Source organism: Panthera leo, chromosome D4, assembly GCF_018350215.1.
Source record: "Panthera leo isolate Ple1 chromosome D4, P.leo_Ple1_pat1.1, whole genome shotgun sequence".
In the NCBI taxonomy this organism is placed as follows: domain Eukaryota; kingdom Metazoa; phylum Chordata; class Mammalia; order Carnivora; family Felidae; genus Panthera; species Panthera leo.
Window position 1 is genome coordinate 1,927,518 of NC_056691.1, and position 15,745 is coordinate 1,943,262.

Consider the following 15,745-nt stretch of genomic DNA (forward strand, 5'->3'; position numbering starts at 1 on the left):
CATTAAAAAAATTAAAAAAAAAGACTTATGGGGTCATAGCATACACATAATTTTGTAACCTTAGTTCTTGCATGGCAGTATAATCCTGGTAACCTTCCCATATCAATAGTGACCTATGTTACCATCATAGTTGTTTGTGACATGTTTAAGTGATGACCATGATGAACTTGGAGATGGCTGTGGTTTGTATTTATTTGACTACTGAGGGTGAACATTTTTTCACATTTATTGGCCATTTTTATTTTGTGTGTGTGTGTGAATTGCCAGTTCATATCCTTTGACGATATTTTAATGGACTGTTCACTTTTTTCCTATTGATTTGAAAAGAAAATCCATGTTACATATGAAGGATAATATATTAGCACTCCTATAGTGCTTATGTGCACTAAGTCCTTGTAATGTATATTCATTTAATCCTTAGGATAGTTCTCTAAGGGAAGTACTGCTGTAATCCCCAGTTTACCCTTCCTAGGCATAGAAAGAATAAGCAGTGTGCCCAAAACTGTGTCGTGGTATAGTCCAGGGAGTCAGAACTGGGATTTAAACTCAGCATTCTGGTTCAGGTTCTCGCTCTTAACCACTAGACATTTTAATTCATGTTTTGCCAGCTATAGATTTTACAAAATTGGTTTTTCCAATGTGTCATTGGTCTTTTCATTGTAAGATTTTTGTTTTTAAATTGGTTTTTAACATATATGGTCAAATCCATTAATCTTTTCCTTATGGACTTTGGAGTCCCTGGGTGGGCACTATCTGGAAAGTAGGGGGCAAAGTGTTTCATATGTACTTTTCCAAACTTGCCGAGAACTTTTTGGTAAGTGAAGAAAATGTCAGAAAGGCGCATAATGCTACGGGGCCCCCAGCCTGGGCCGTGTGGGTGAAGCCCATGGCACCTGTTGCCCAGGTATGAGCTGGCCTCCTCGGTACCCTTCCCTCCCCTCATTGGGGCAGCACGACTCGGGCCACCCCTGGCCGCTGTGCAGATGCCAGTCATGGGTGAGTACTCCGTGCGCTCCACAGCAAATCTGGCTTCTCGGCTCCTTTCTGAGCACCTCTTCCACCCAGGAGTCCTCCCAAAATGCTGCCCCGCTTCCAGGCCCAAGCTCAAGTTTACCCTCCTCTAGTTTCTTGCTCCCTTCAGCCCTCCAAACGAACTGTCTCGACTCTGGCATTTGTGGCAGGTGCACTGCGAGAGCTGGAAGGGCAGTGCACCTGCGACCGTGTGGGCAAACGCTAGGCAGTCAGCGCTCGGGGCTGTCTTTCGACTTCAGCCCTTGAGCACGGAGGTGCAGCGGCCTGCAGAGTAGCGCGGACCCACCCGCAGGGGCCCGGCCCCGGGGCTGCAGGGAGCAGCGCGGACCCACCCGCAGCGGTCCGGCCCGGGGGCTGCAGGGGCCTGGCCCGGTAAAGTCGCAGCGCGTCTGAAGGATCTACGCTTGAGGCCGACTTTGAAGTGCAAAGACTAACGCTCGCTTTGAAAAGCGTTCGAAGACAAAAATCTCCGAAAGCTGGGGCAGCCTGCGTACACCGCGCCGCCGCCACAGACGGCTACACTGAGGCACCGAAGCAGCCCGCCCGGCCTTTGCCCCGCACACCGCCGCCCCGCGCGCTCTCGGTGCCACGTGACGGCGGCCCTCCATCACGCGCGGGGGGCGGGGCGCCGCCGCCACTCTCTCGCTCGTCCAATAGGAAACGGGGAGCGGGCGGGGAAGGCGGGCCCTCCCGCCCCTCCGCCGTCCGCCCAGCGCGGGGCGGGCCCAGCCGCCACCCACCAGTGGGGTCCCGACGAGCCTGGCTGGGCCGCGGCGACGGGGCGAGGCGCATGTCAGTCAGGCAGTCCGGCCAATGGATTCGCGCGCTGCCCTTGCGCCTGCCCCCGCCTCGGCCTCCCGGCGCCCGCGCTGCCTTCCCTCAGGCCGCCACGGCCCGCCCGCCCGCGCCTCCATCCGGGTCCTCGCGCGCGGCTCTCGGGCGGCGGCGGGCGGTGGGCGCGAGGGCTGGGCCGTCCCCGCGGAGGGCGGCGGCGGGCGGCGGCCTCTTCTGTGAGCTCGAGGTGGGTACGAAGATGGACGGCGAGCGTGGGCCTGTCGCCATTTTCCTTCCCTCCGAATCCTAGTGGCGGTAAAAGAGGGCAGCGCTGCGGGCCGGCCGGCGCGGGCCTGTGACCAGGCTGGGCGGGTAGCAAGCGGGGGCCGTGGCGGCGGCGGCGGCGGCGGGCGGGCGAGCGAGCGAGCGGGGGATGGGCGCCGCGTGGCGCGGCCGGCCGGCCCCAACCCCCTCCGCTTCCCGCCCAGCGCCTCACGGACCGGGGGGAGGGGTCATTCTTCACATTCTTCACCCCGCCCCTCCCCCTGCTTCAATCAAACTTGGGCGGGGGAAGTCCCGCCCCCGGGCCGCGCCCATTGGCCGGCGCCGCCTCCCGCTGTGGCGTGACTGGCTCTGGGCACAGCTAGGTCTCCCTGACGTCACCTCCGCTATCAGGTTTGTGGGCCGGGGAGACCTTGGCCTTGGGGGCTGGGATGCAGGAGGAAGGTAGGAAGTGCGGGGGGAGGGCCGGCGCGGGCGGGCGCAGGCGGGCCCTGGGCTGGCTCGCTGCCCCTAATCCGCCCGGCCGGGCGCCGCCTCGGTCCCGGAGCAGCTGTGCGGCCGGCTCCGCTGCGGCGGCCGTCCTTGGCGAGGGAGCGGGGCGGGCGGCGGGAGGAAGCGGGCTCCCGGGAGACGGGCTCGTGCGCGGCGACCTGGGCCACCGCCAGCGGCCGCAGCCCTGAGTCGGGGCTGGTCGCCCTGCGGGCGGGCCGGCCGGGGCCCGTCCCCGGCGCGCTCCGGTGAGGAATGCGTAACCTTTCTGTCCTTGGCCAGCAGTGGCCTTCCGTCTCCAACTTTTACAGTAGGGCCTGGCCCCCTGCCTTCCGTGTCGGGGGAGGGCGTGTGCTCCTTTCCAGCCCTTCTTTCTCGGATGGACTTCTCGCTCGCGAGAGGCTCGGCCGGCGGGAAGAGGCGGTGGGAGGCCGTGAGTGTTACGTTCCTGCCGCAAATGAGGAGACGATGAGTTTTCCTTTTTTAGCTTTGCTGGTAAATACTGCTGCCTTGGCCCTCGGTTCCTAAAGTGAAAACCTCGTTTAGCAGTCCCCCGCACTTCCTTCTGTTGGCCTGAGAGTCAGGCGGTAATGTAAGGAGATTAGGGTCAAATTTTAGATTTGTACGTAGCTTAGAAAACAATCGTATCCAGGTTTTTGTGCTGAATGGAGTTTAGGTTCATTTACAGTATGTTCAGGGAGTGTGTAGTTAAGGAAGTAAGAACTTGTAAGATACTTCGGGTTTTGTGAGGGTGTTTGATTTATTATACACAGTTGCTAAAAGTGTCGTCTTGAAACTTGAGTTTTTTGAGAGACAAATCTCTCCCGTTTCTCCTGAATTCAGTTATAATTAAATAGTATTTTTAAATGTGTTGCTTGGGTACAGGCAATTATGGTTGATAGTGGGAAAAGTAATGCGTTTGGGTAGTTATTTTGCAGTGATAGCTAGAAGATCCTTTTCTTCGTGTTGAAAGGGGCTGTGCGTCCTTCCCTCTCCACTAAATTGAAGCTCTGTTAAATTTGAGAGACTGGAGAATTACGCAGGTGTGAGGGAAACAAAACACCTGTTCAGAAATGAGAGGGAATTTGCAAACGTCGGAATTCAGACTCTAGAATGAGGAGATCAGTATTATACAAGGTAGTCTCAAATGGTTACTCCTTAAGGGCATTTTATTTTTATCATGAACTAGTATTTCTTGCTTTAGACTACAGCACACTAGATATTTGTGCTTTTTTTTTCAATAGCTAATACAGTAATAGCTTTACTAATAGTGGGAATTGTTTTGTATTAAGAGCTCTACACCATTGTTTCAAACTTAGGTCTTGACTCCTTGGGTCATGAAATCTCTTCAGCGGCTGGTAGTCAGAATTTTAAAAAACTAGAATAGAAAATATTAGTGTGTTACATGAAACTTGATTCAGTTCTGTGCATATATATTTTTCCCCCCAAATCTCTTTTTCTGAGGGTGTCAAAAAGGTTTGAAAGACAGTACTTCGCAAAGATATTTTTCTCCCTTATAGGACTGGTCTTCTGCAAGGAATACTAAAAGCCCTGTTCATTTATGTTTGGTGGAGGGTGGTCCCCTTAACTCTTACTTTCAGGAGTTAGGAAAATAGATTTGTCACCAATGACCTGATACATTTTAATCATTTAGCATTTTTAATATTGTGAGAAGCTTTTATTTAGACAGTAGGATCTCAGGATATTAATTCCAGTGATTTTTTTTTTTTCCATGTCTAGATGAGAGTAGAAGAGTTTGGATCCCCAGTAATGAGTTGTCAACATTGCCTCATGTGACCTCAGGACTGGAGTAAAAGGAGGCCTGGTCACTCTTGCCCTTTGCCTGTATGGGTGTTCTAAGCATTGCACAATCACTTAAGAGTGGACTTCATTAAATAACCAGATAAAATGAGACTCCCAACCCCTTTTTTTGGTGCCAAATCTTTGAAATCTAGAGTGTATTTCCCGGTTCCAGCACATCTGGGCTAGTTGCATTATTGTGCTCAGGAGTGACAAGTGGCTGATGGCTACCGAATGAATAATGCAATTCTAGTGGATTGTCTATCTGCTTTTTAAAAATTAGCTTTCTCTAGCTGTTTGCAGTTTCATATCAGCAGAAATGTTCCCTGTCTCTACAGCTTCATCTCAGATGTGGGGAAATTGCATTAGGTGATTTCTTAGGCTCTTTCTAGGTCTAAGATTTATGTATTCTGAGTCAGCTGACGACTACACTTTTGTGAAGTGTGACTTTTGTTGCTCTAAGAATATTTTAAGAGATTTTTAGATGATCTGTCTTAAAATGACATGTTAATGATGAATATGATTTGGGAGCATTTTGTTCTGTTAAGTAGCCTTTATTTTTTGCTTTGTGTCAGTATTCATTATCAGGAAGTTCTGTACCAGCTTTCTGTTCACTTAGGAGGTGTTCTCTCCTCCCCCAGTAGTTTTTATTTGGTCAATTACATGATAATGTATAGGAGGGAGCGTGTTTTCTTAGAATTCACTTTTGTACATTGTAGACTATGAATTGTCTACCTAGAATATAGATAATTACAGGAGACTGGAATCTAGATTTAAAAACCAGAACCTACCAGCACCTTTTCTGACTTTTGTGGATGTGTAAAGAATACAGTGATTTTTCAGTCTGGGAACATATCAGTATAATGAAAGATAGGAAGACAGCAGATTTTAAAGGATTGAGAAATAATGGTGTATATATGAGGACTGTCGAGCAGAACAAGTCACCCAAGTGGAACACTGCCTCACCCTTAATATTTGCATAACATTGTAGGACTTACAGCAGAATTTTTGTACGTATACAGGTGTAGCATAGAATGCAGTTGTGGTAGCAGGGAGCTTGGCCCCAAATTAACACTCTGCATTGGAAAATTTACAAAGGAATACCAGGAATTGAGGTAGCAGTAGTTACCTTTTTAAAAAATTTCAGAAAATGAGATATTTCAAGAAGAAGATACAATCAAGAACATCTATGTACCTGCTATATATTTAAGTGAATGGAAAGGTATTGTTTTGGAAAATAAGACCAAGTATTTTGCTACATAGAATTTGACATGGATCCTCAGTACAGTGTTTGGTAGAATAAAAAATTGAGATGTTAGATTAGAATTAGGTTAATTTTCTTTTCTTTTTTTTTTTTTTTTAAATTTTTTTAACGTTTATTTATTTTTGAGACAGAGAGAGACAGAGCATGAACGGGGGAGGGTCAGAGAGAGAGGGAAACACAGAATCTGAAACAGGCTCCAGACTCTGAGCGGTCAGCACAGAGCCTGACGTGGGGCTTGAACTCACGGACCGCGAGATCATGACCTGAGCCGAAGTCGGCCGCTTAACCGACTGAGCCACCCAGGCGCCCCTAGAATTAGGTTAATTTTCATTAGAAAAACATATCTAAAAACATCTTGTCAATTTCACATGTCAACTTATGTTGATGGAGTGATCCTTGCTAAATCCTGCGTATGCTCTGCCAAAGGAATGGAAATAATGTTTTTACTATTCAACCAGCATCATCAGGTAAATAGCTTCATTAATATTCAACGGGATATTCGAAATCGAAGGAAATCTTTATGAAGTAGCCAGTATTCTATTTGGTTACAAGTGAAACTGAATGATGGGCGTGAAGGAAATGTTTACTTTATTTGTATGGAGGTTTGGCAAAAATGAAATTTATACAACTGTAGATTGCATCAGAATAAAAGTTTTTTTTAATATGAAATTTATTGTCAAATTGGTTTCCATACAACACTCAGTGCTCATCCCAACAGGTGCCCTCCTCAGTGCCCATCACCCACTTTCCCTTCCCTCCCACCCGCCATCAACCCTCAGTTGAATAAAAGTTTTTTAAAAATAAACTTTCTGAGCTACTTTGATAGTATGTAAATTAAGGTCTGGGAAACTAGACTTCTAGAAAGTCAACTTTTTTTTTTTTTTTTTTTTTTTTTTAATATTGTGAGAGAGCGCAAGCAGGGGAAGGGCAAAGAGGGGAACTGAGGATCCGAAGCAGGCTATGTGCAGACAGCACAGAGCCCGATGGGGGGCTCGAACTCATGAACCATGAGATCATGACCTGAGCCAAAGTTTGCGCTTAACCGACTGAGCCACTCAGGCACCCCTAGAACATCAACATTTTAGCTCAAGTTCAAATTCTTAATAGGTATGAAGTATGTCAAAGGTAGAGTAGGCCTGTTACTAAGTTTAGCATATTTTAAGAATTTAGAAGCTAGTTTGTTTAAAATACTATATTTGTAAAATTGATAAATGCAGAAGTGAAATTTATATATTTTACTTCATTAATATGTAGCCTTCAGAACGTATATTCAAATGTGTTTTTCAAACTATGACGCTTAACCTTTTGGTCGTACACTTTCTTGCAAATGTTGATAAGAGCTATAGATTATTGCAGAAAAATTGTATATACAATTTCTGGGGGTTACTGTAGCCCTTTTTGAAGCCTGTTATGGATGCAGGTTAAGAACCCTGACTTTAGGCTGTTGACTATACAAGTAGTGTGTTAAATAATCATACACTGTCATTTACTGAAATAAGTGGATTTTAAAAATAAGTATAGATATAGGCAAACAAGCTTATTCATAATAACTAGACTTGCCTCTTCATAGCACATTGTAAATTGACAAAGCAAGTTTTACATTGAACATAAGTATTTCTATCACAAGTATATCTAGCAAAGGGAACTTTCTCTCAGACAGTTTCTCAAATTGATACAATTTGGTAAAAAGGAAGAGTTACTTGTTGAGTACTTCTGGGTCATTAAGGTGCTTTGCACATGTTCCCAGTTCTTAAAACAACCCCATGAGGTGTGCATGTTAGTTCTCTAACCTGAGAGAATTAAACCTTGAGGAGGTTACATAATTTACCCAAAAACACAGTCACTGAGTACCTGCTTGACCCCAAAGCCATTGGCCTGAACTCCTTCCCTATACTGCTATGTTGTGCTAAAATCAGTTTCTTAAAGTACATTTTGTCCAAGTTCAATTGTGACTTTTAATCATAATTTTTATTTTTTAAAACCTATTTATATTTTGAGAGAGTATGTGTGTTAGCAGGGGAGGGGCAGAGAGTGAATCCAAAGCAGGCCCCTCGCTGCCAGCACTGAGCCTGATGTAGGGCTCAAACTCCCAAAACCATGAGATCATGGCCCGAGCTGAAACCAAGTCTGATGTTCAACCGACTGAAACACCCAGATGCCCCAATCACAGTAATTTTTAATGGGTGAGGAGTATCAAGCTACAGATTGAGATAGTATGTGAATAAGCATAGAAAGTGGATATATAAGTGTTACTTCCCCAAAAATTTATCTGAAAGATCAAATTCACATAGTTTTAGCTAATAGCATCTTGTCCAAGAATGTTTTAGTTAACAGTCCAATAATAACAGGTAACTGAGCATCCATTATGTACTTGGTGTTGTAATTGGTGCTTTTTGTATTTTATTTTGAACCCCTCTTAACAGCCGTGTAAAATTTGGCAGATTTTTGTAAGTTAAAGTAACAAAGGCTCAGAGATTACATGATGTAAATAAATATGTGGGGAATAAAGAGCCAGGATTCAGATCAGGTCTTTGATTCTGAAATAACACTTTACAGAAGGAAAAGTTTCAAGAACTGAAAATATGCTAGCTACTTACCCATACTCCTTTCTCTTTCCTGGTAGCCAAGCATTATATAGTTGTGATTGTGTACATGTTAGGGTTTTTACTTAACCTTATTTCTTAACGAACATTTCCATGGGTCCTCATAATCTGTTAAGTTCTAGTATATGGATTGTGTTCTGTGTTTCTGAAAGCTTGCTTAATTAAACACGGCCTCCTCTCAGCTGTCAGATTTTAGTTTCCAAAATTTGCTCTTATCCATGCTTTCTGGAAAGCTGAGGCTGAGAACCATCAGTGGATCATAAAATCAACTTACTGTGTATAATGAAATAGAAAACATAAGAGTAAGAGATAGTGTTGATTTGTGAACATAGACATTTTATTGGTAATACTTAGGTATAGACATGTATGAATACTGTTTATTTTTTATTTTTATTTTTTTTAAATGGCATCAGGTGACGTTCCCATTTTTAAAAAAAAATTTTTTTAACGTTTATTTATTTTTGAGACAGAGACAGAGCATGAGCAGGGGAGGGTCAGAGAGAGGGAGACACAGAATCTGAAACAGGTTCCAGGCTCTGAGCTGTCAGCACAGAGCCCGACGCGGGGCTCGAACTCACGGACTGTGAGATCATGACCTAAGCCGAAGTCGGCCGCCTAACCGACTGAACCACCCAGGTGCCCCTATGAATACTGTTTAGAAACATGAGATGTTTTTCTTGCTGTAGGTTGTGGAAAGAGGGAAACCACTGCTGTAATGAATACTGATGCTACATAGTAGATATGTTTCCCCTGCCCCTTGTTCATAAACATCCAACTTTATGTTGTGTATATTTTCCCACAAAACTGAGGAATATTTTAGTAGTCCTTGGTATGTAAATTGCCACATTACTTTCTACCAATATGGTACTGGATTTACATTGCTGGATCAGGAAAAATAGTACAGAGTAAGCTAGATTGTACATTTATTTCGTTTTTAGATACCTATGTTTGAGGAGGATTCAGACATGTTTTAAATGAGAAAATTATTTGGAGTTGAGGGTTGGGGTAAAGGTACCAGCCAGTTTTACTGTTGGCTGTCATTTCTTGTAAAAGAACCATGCGGGTTCTGAGGAAAGGTTTTGGCTTATAAACGCTTGACTTTTTAGGAACAGTTGTCTGCATGTTCATACCTTGGATCTTCTGGCCATGTAGAATGGAAACGAGCTCAGCTGTAGTAACTTTGGAGATGCAGTGCTATCTTCTGTAATCTGGGGCAAGTTATTAAATTTAGCACCAGTTTCCACCTGTGGAAAATAGAGATGGTGGCTATTAAATAAGATGGCACCCGTGAAGGGCTTGACAAATGGGGCCTTATGTATGTCGGCATGGTAAATCTTTCCCCTTATTCTTACAGATCATTTAGTCCAATGTACTGAAGTTACAGCTAAGAAAGCCGAGGGACTAAAAAGGCTGAATTACTTGTACAAGGTTGTGGTTGCAGTGAGTGAACTGGGCCAGGATTTGAAGCTTGGTTTTTGACGATTCTGAATGAATATTGCTGCTCTGAGACATTTGTGTACAAGTGTTTGTGTTTAATTTTCTCCTGAATATACCTATGACTTGGAATTGCTAGGTCAAGTGGTAACTAACTATTTAACTTTCTAGTGAACTGCTAAGCTTTTTCAGAATACCTGGTGCCATTTTCCATTCCCACCAGCAGTATATGAAGATTCTAATTTTAATTTCTCCACATCCTCATCAACACTTTTGTCTTTTTGATCTGAGCCATCCTAGTGGATTTGAAATTGGCATACCATTGTGGTTTTGGTTTAGGTTTCCCTAATAACTACTAAATCATGTTGAGCATCTTAGACACTTGGCCATTTGTGCGCTTATTAATCGTTGGAGAAATGTCTGTTCAAATCCTTTGCCCTTCTTCAAGTTAGGTTGTCTTAAGTAACTTTTACATATGTTGTGAAGTAGGGGTCTAAATTCATTCTTTCAGGGGCGCCTGGGTGGCTCAGTGGGCTGAGCATCCGACTTCGGCTCAGGTCATGATCTCACAGTTAGTGAGTTCGAGCCCCGCATAGGGCTCTGTGCTGACAGCTTGGAGCCTGGAGCCTGTTTTTGGATTCTGTGTCTTCCTCTCGCTCTGCCCCTCCCCCACTCATGCGCAGTCTCTCTCTCTGTCAAAAATAAATTTAAAAAAATTTAAATTCATTCTTTCATGTGTGGATATCCAGTTGTCCCAGCACCATTTGTTGAAAAAACTACTCTTTCCCCATTGAATTGACTTGGCACTGTTACTGAAAATCAGTTTTCTCATTCTGTGGGGTTTATTTTTAGACTTTCAGTTCCATTCCATGTTGAGTTGTATTGTCAAAGAGTGTTTTTGATTACAGGTTTTGGTCACTAAGTCACTACTTAGTAACTTTCTTTGTCATTAAAATCAGTGTATGCCTTAAAAAAAATAATCTGGGGGCGCCTGGGTGGCGCAGTCGGTTAAGCGTCCGACTTCAGCCAGGTCACGATCTCGCGGTCCATGAGTTCGAGCCCCGCGTCAGGCTCTGGGCTGATGGCTCGGAGCCTGGAGCCTGTTTCCGATTCTGTGTCTCCCTCTCTCTCTGCCCCTCCCCCGTTCATGCTATGTCTCTCTCTGTCCCAAAAATAAATAAAAAAACGTTGAAAAAAAAAAATTAAAAAAAAAAAAATCTGTAGTGGCTACCTCTCAAGTATGAGGCTACCTCTCAAGTATGAAGTCTGTGTATTGAAGACTAATATTTACTGTGATTTAGACTAATTTGGATTTTAAGATTTTGATGATAAAACTAAAGCGATCATATTGCTTAGTTCAAAAGTATTTTGCCAAGGTGTTAGATAGCTTGGTCCCTACCTTTGACACCATCACAGCACCTTTCCAGTTAAAGGAAGGATCCTGGTGAGATCCAGTTAATTTTCTTTTACAAAGACCACGTAGTGTTTGTTGGCATGGAATTACGTGCATTACGTTAATTTAAAAATTACGTTCTCAAGGGGTACCTGGTGGCTCAGTCGGTTAGGTGTCTGACAGCTCAGGTCACGATCTCACGGTTCAGGAGTTTGAGGCCCACGTTGGACTGTCTGCTATCAGCACAGAGCCTGCTTCGGATCCTCTGTCCCACACTTTCTCTCAAAAATAAGTATTAAAAAAATTTTTTTTAATAAAAATTAGGTTCCTTTTACATTTTTTATATCCTCCCTTTGTATATAAATGCATTTAATCATAGATGATGCAAGCTGTACAGCACTTCTGGGTTTTGAGGGCATAAGGATTCAGTAGAGGTTCTTGTGTTCTTTTATAATGGATTTTGTTTGTGTCTCATGGAAGGATATGTGATTTTATGAATTTTCATTTGTGGCAACTGTAAAAAATCAAAAGTTGATAGTAATAAGTGATTTCTGAATCTTGTAAATATATGGTATATTGGGAGCACATTCGTATAACGAAGCATTTATGACTATTCAGTCATAATGGGAAATGAGGGCACCACATAGATCATACATGTAGCTATAACTTAAAATGCTGATTTCAGGTTTGTTCAGTTACACTTAGTTCAAGTTGAGTGAATGAAATTGTTCTAATACTTTTCTTTTTTTCCTTTCATCACACAGGGGAACCAGGGTTACTGAGGAGAAAGCCTTCCTGTGGTGCTCAGCTGTGGTCCCTTTCCAGCATTTACCCTGGACCTTGTCTTCACTGTGGGATGAGGTAGTAGGTTGTATAGTTTTAGGGTCACACCCACCACTGGGAGATAACTATACAATCTACTGTCTTTCCTAACGTGATAGAACAATCTGCATCTCAGCGACCTCCTAGAAAGTTAATAACTGATTGTACAGTGTTTTAAATTAACTTGTGTAAAAATGCTGTGGTGCTGCATTTCTTTGTGGTGTGCAAGTTGCTTGCATGTTTAAAAGATTAAAAACTTGAGCAAGTAGACTAGATGGTGATGGGAATACTTTCTTTTTCTCATTTCTGTGTATAAGAATAACTGTATATTTTAATTTGATGCTGATGATTTTACGTTACATTTTTCTTTTGAGAAAGATTATGTTCTCCATTCCAGAAGAAAAGATTGCTCTATCAGAGTGAGGTAGTAGATTGTATAGTTGTGGGGTAGTGATTTTACCCTGTTCAGGAGATAACTATACAATCTATTGCCTTCCCTGAGGAGTAGACTTGCTGCATTTTGGTTTTATCTAGATGATATTAAAACTCAGAAGACTTAATTTTGACATTGTTTTGTACTTCGTTTACATCAGTTGCTGATTTTCTCTGTTCAAGAAGGATAGTGTACTACGATAGAGACCGTGATCAAATATTTTTCCGTTTCACATATGGTATGTTTTCAGGAATTTGAAATTAAACAGAAATCTCAAAGAGTGGAGAGAGCAAATTTTCATAGGGGACTAAGCCCCTCTGGAATTAGAATAGGTTCATCACTCTATATCCTGCCACACGTGTCCAGTGTGGCAGTGGTAAATACAGACCAGAAAGGCACTGCCTGAGCTGAACCGGGGTCAGGTCACTTATCACCCCCAGTTTGGGTTCGAGGGTGGCCTTCGGCAAAGTTGTGACCACTGTTTCACTGGTATGTTGATTTGGACAGCTTAATCTCCAGCTTGGGAAATGAGAAATGGGCCCTGGGTTCTACCCTTGCTTCTGATAAGTTGCGAAGACCTCACCTTAGTCGCCCCAAACCTGAAGGGGGCCCTTCATTCACAAAGAGGAATCTCCTGAAGCTGTCAAAGAGGGAGATCCGCAGGGTGTTGTTTCAGAGGAAATGGGAGCATAATGCCAGAAAGGGCTCCTTGAGTTGTAACACCCATGGAGGCCTGCGTTTCAGCTTTCTTCCGTGGTCAGGCCATACCCTACCTTGGGATCAACGCTGAAAGCTCCCTTTTTAAAGTACTTGCTGTTTATTTTGTTGTGGGAGAAGAAAAAGAGGTGCAGAGTGTGGAGGTGAGGGAGAGGTCATCTCTTCCCAGATAATTCCATCTGTCCTGAACCTTAATGTCTAGGATAATTCCAGTTTATTGCATTTGGCAGCAGGAACTTTGCATGAGAGAAAACATCGATTCTCTTGGATGGGCCGGGCCCAGGTGATCTCCTTGGGCTGGACTTATGCTTTTTATGTCATTCCTACTGTATATAGATGGATACCTGCGTGGTCCAGAATTGATCTTTGTTACACATAACTGGACAGATGGGGGAAACCTTTTACGTTCGTTGCTTTCTGGTGTGCCAAAGAAAAGCAGGAATGTTCAAGAAATTCTCTTTGGCTTAATTTTTGTGAAGCTGACAAGTTGGATGATTCTCACTGTGTGTCTAGTGGAGTCATGGGGTTTTGTGGTTTTCCGACGCACATACTGCCCCTAGCAGCCTGGCTGCTGTTCTGCAGCCGAATAATTAAGGTCTGGGGAAACATGAATCTGTATCTTTCATTAATTAAACAAGGACCCACTTCAGATCTTACTTAGCGCAACCCAGTAAGTAAATCAAATTGTGGAGAACGGCTACATTTTATGAAAACACTTAGGTCAAAAACCGTGGGCTCCAGAGGGGACTTGGTGTGGTAATGTGCTCCGGTAGAAGTGGCAAACAGCATGTACACATGAGTGTTACCTAATTGTCTGGGGTACCAAGAGAGGCTGGGGATGTTGTGAAACTTGATACTTAAGTTGTAATACTTCAAATGTTTTTAAAAGTCTGTGGTTCCAACAACGTACGGTGGACTGGGTATTAGGCTTCTGCGATTTGCATCTTCGGATGCAGTTACATTTTTGTGCCTTTGTGACAAGAGGTTTGGTTTTAAGCAAATGGATTTGTGAGTTTTACCAGGGTCATGGCCAGTACCTTTCTGAAAGCATCAGTGAAGAAATTGTAATTGGTTTGAATTTGAACTGAAAGCCAAACAGGATGGCCTTGACCTAACAGGTTACTGTGCCGTGCACCTGCCACGTGGATGCCCAGCGGGGACGTGGGCCCCTAGGAAGAGGTAGTGGGTTGCATAGTTTTAGGGCAGGGGTTGTGCCCACAAGGAGGTAACTATACGACCTGCTGCCTTTCTTAGGGCCTGATCATTCCACGCTTGCGGGTTCCTGGCACCTTGATTTGACCTGCATGTCCTCTTAGGAGTGAAAACATTGCAGGAAGACCCAAGGAAGCGATGCTTGCATTAGTGACTTACAAACGTGCAGCGTGGCACCAACGTCGATAACTGCGAGTCCTCTCGTGAGAAGTTAGGACTCTGAAGAACTAGGTGCTTATGTGCCTGGTTTTGAGGTCACTGGAAAGTTATGGCAAACAGGCTTTTTGTTTATGGTGAAGTTCCTGTTTCTGATCTAGAAACTGCCAGCTGTTTCCCCCTCTGTGGCCTCTGTTAAACCTGAATGAAGGCATATAACAAGGCTGTGGAAATGTTTGCTGTATTTGTAAATATTTTTGCAGTAGGTCTGGGTCCGGATTTAGGATTTGGGGCAGCTCTTTGGTGTTGCATATTGTGGCAACCCATCGTCGCATTGGGCACCATTATGATATGTACCCCTGTGGCTGAATCTTAAATGTGTGTGAGGGCTGAGTAGTGGAGTTACTATATTTTGTTAAATATCTTTTCAATAAAATATTATTTTAAGACTTGTTTTAAAATCATTCTTTCACCTCTGTCCTTGCAGAACTAGATACGTTTATTTGTATGTAGGCTTGTTTTAAGATCCGTTGAAGTACTTGATTTCATTGTTTTATTCGGAATAGTTTGCTGATCTGCTGTTCACAGATGCACATTAATGAAGCTAACTTGAGCCGTATCTGGCATTTCCGTTTTTGCAAGTGCTTGCGTGTCTCCACACACAGTTGCATGTGCTCGGGATGCCCCACTGTCTGGCAGTGATTTTTTCTGCATCGACTCAAGCAGACAGTACCTTGCAGAAACTGGTGTGTCCCTCCCTTAATTCCCCAGTGTGGTTCAAACATTGAGCCTGGGATGTGTGTGCATTAGTATCCCAGCACTAGATATAATTTATTTCAAGCTATGTTAAACTATAATTAAAAGACTCCAGGGTGGAAAGTTTGCAAGGGAATTTCAGCGGAGGAAAAGGTCAGGAGGTGCTTCTAGGCATAGTACATACCTGTGACGGGGGCTTTAACTTCCTCTGTAAATTGACGTAGTTGGGTGTGGTTTCTAAGGCACATTTTACATTGTGTATCCCTTTAAAGATTTCAGTTGATGAGTGGCAAGATTGTCAATCCCCTGTACACTAATTTGAGTGGAAAATGCATAGGGGAAGAGCCAGAAAGTGGAAATGATATTGGCCATACTAAGGTTAGGGTGGTATTTTAATCAACGTCTCAAATTCCTTCTAGTATTGCCTGTAAGAGTATTCTAAATTATTTCTAGTTATCCTCAAATCAGGTGGGCCACACTAGCCAGCCCTCATTTTTTCTTCCGTTTCCTTGAACTGATTTTCCAGGCGTTCCTTGCTTTCCCCACTTCATGTTTCCTAGTCTGCCTTCCACTGTTGG

The 15,745-nt window shown here is 43.8% G+C and overlaps 1 long non-coding RNA gene across 1 annotated transcript; it reads left to right on the plus strand.

Moving 5' to 3' along the window:
- Positions 1-2,719: 2,719 nt before the first annotated feature.
- LOC122205085 lies at positions 2,720-14,858 on the plus strand. Its single transcript, XR_006195896.1, has 2 exons — positions 2,720-3,072; positions 11,836-14,858. It is a non-coding gene; the product is annotated as an uncharacterized LOC122205085 (long non-coding RNA).
- The last annotated feature ends 887 nt before the right edge of the window (positions 14,859-15,745 follow it).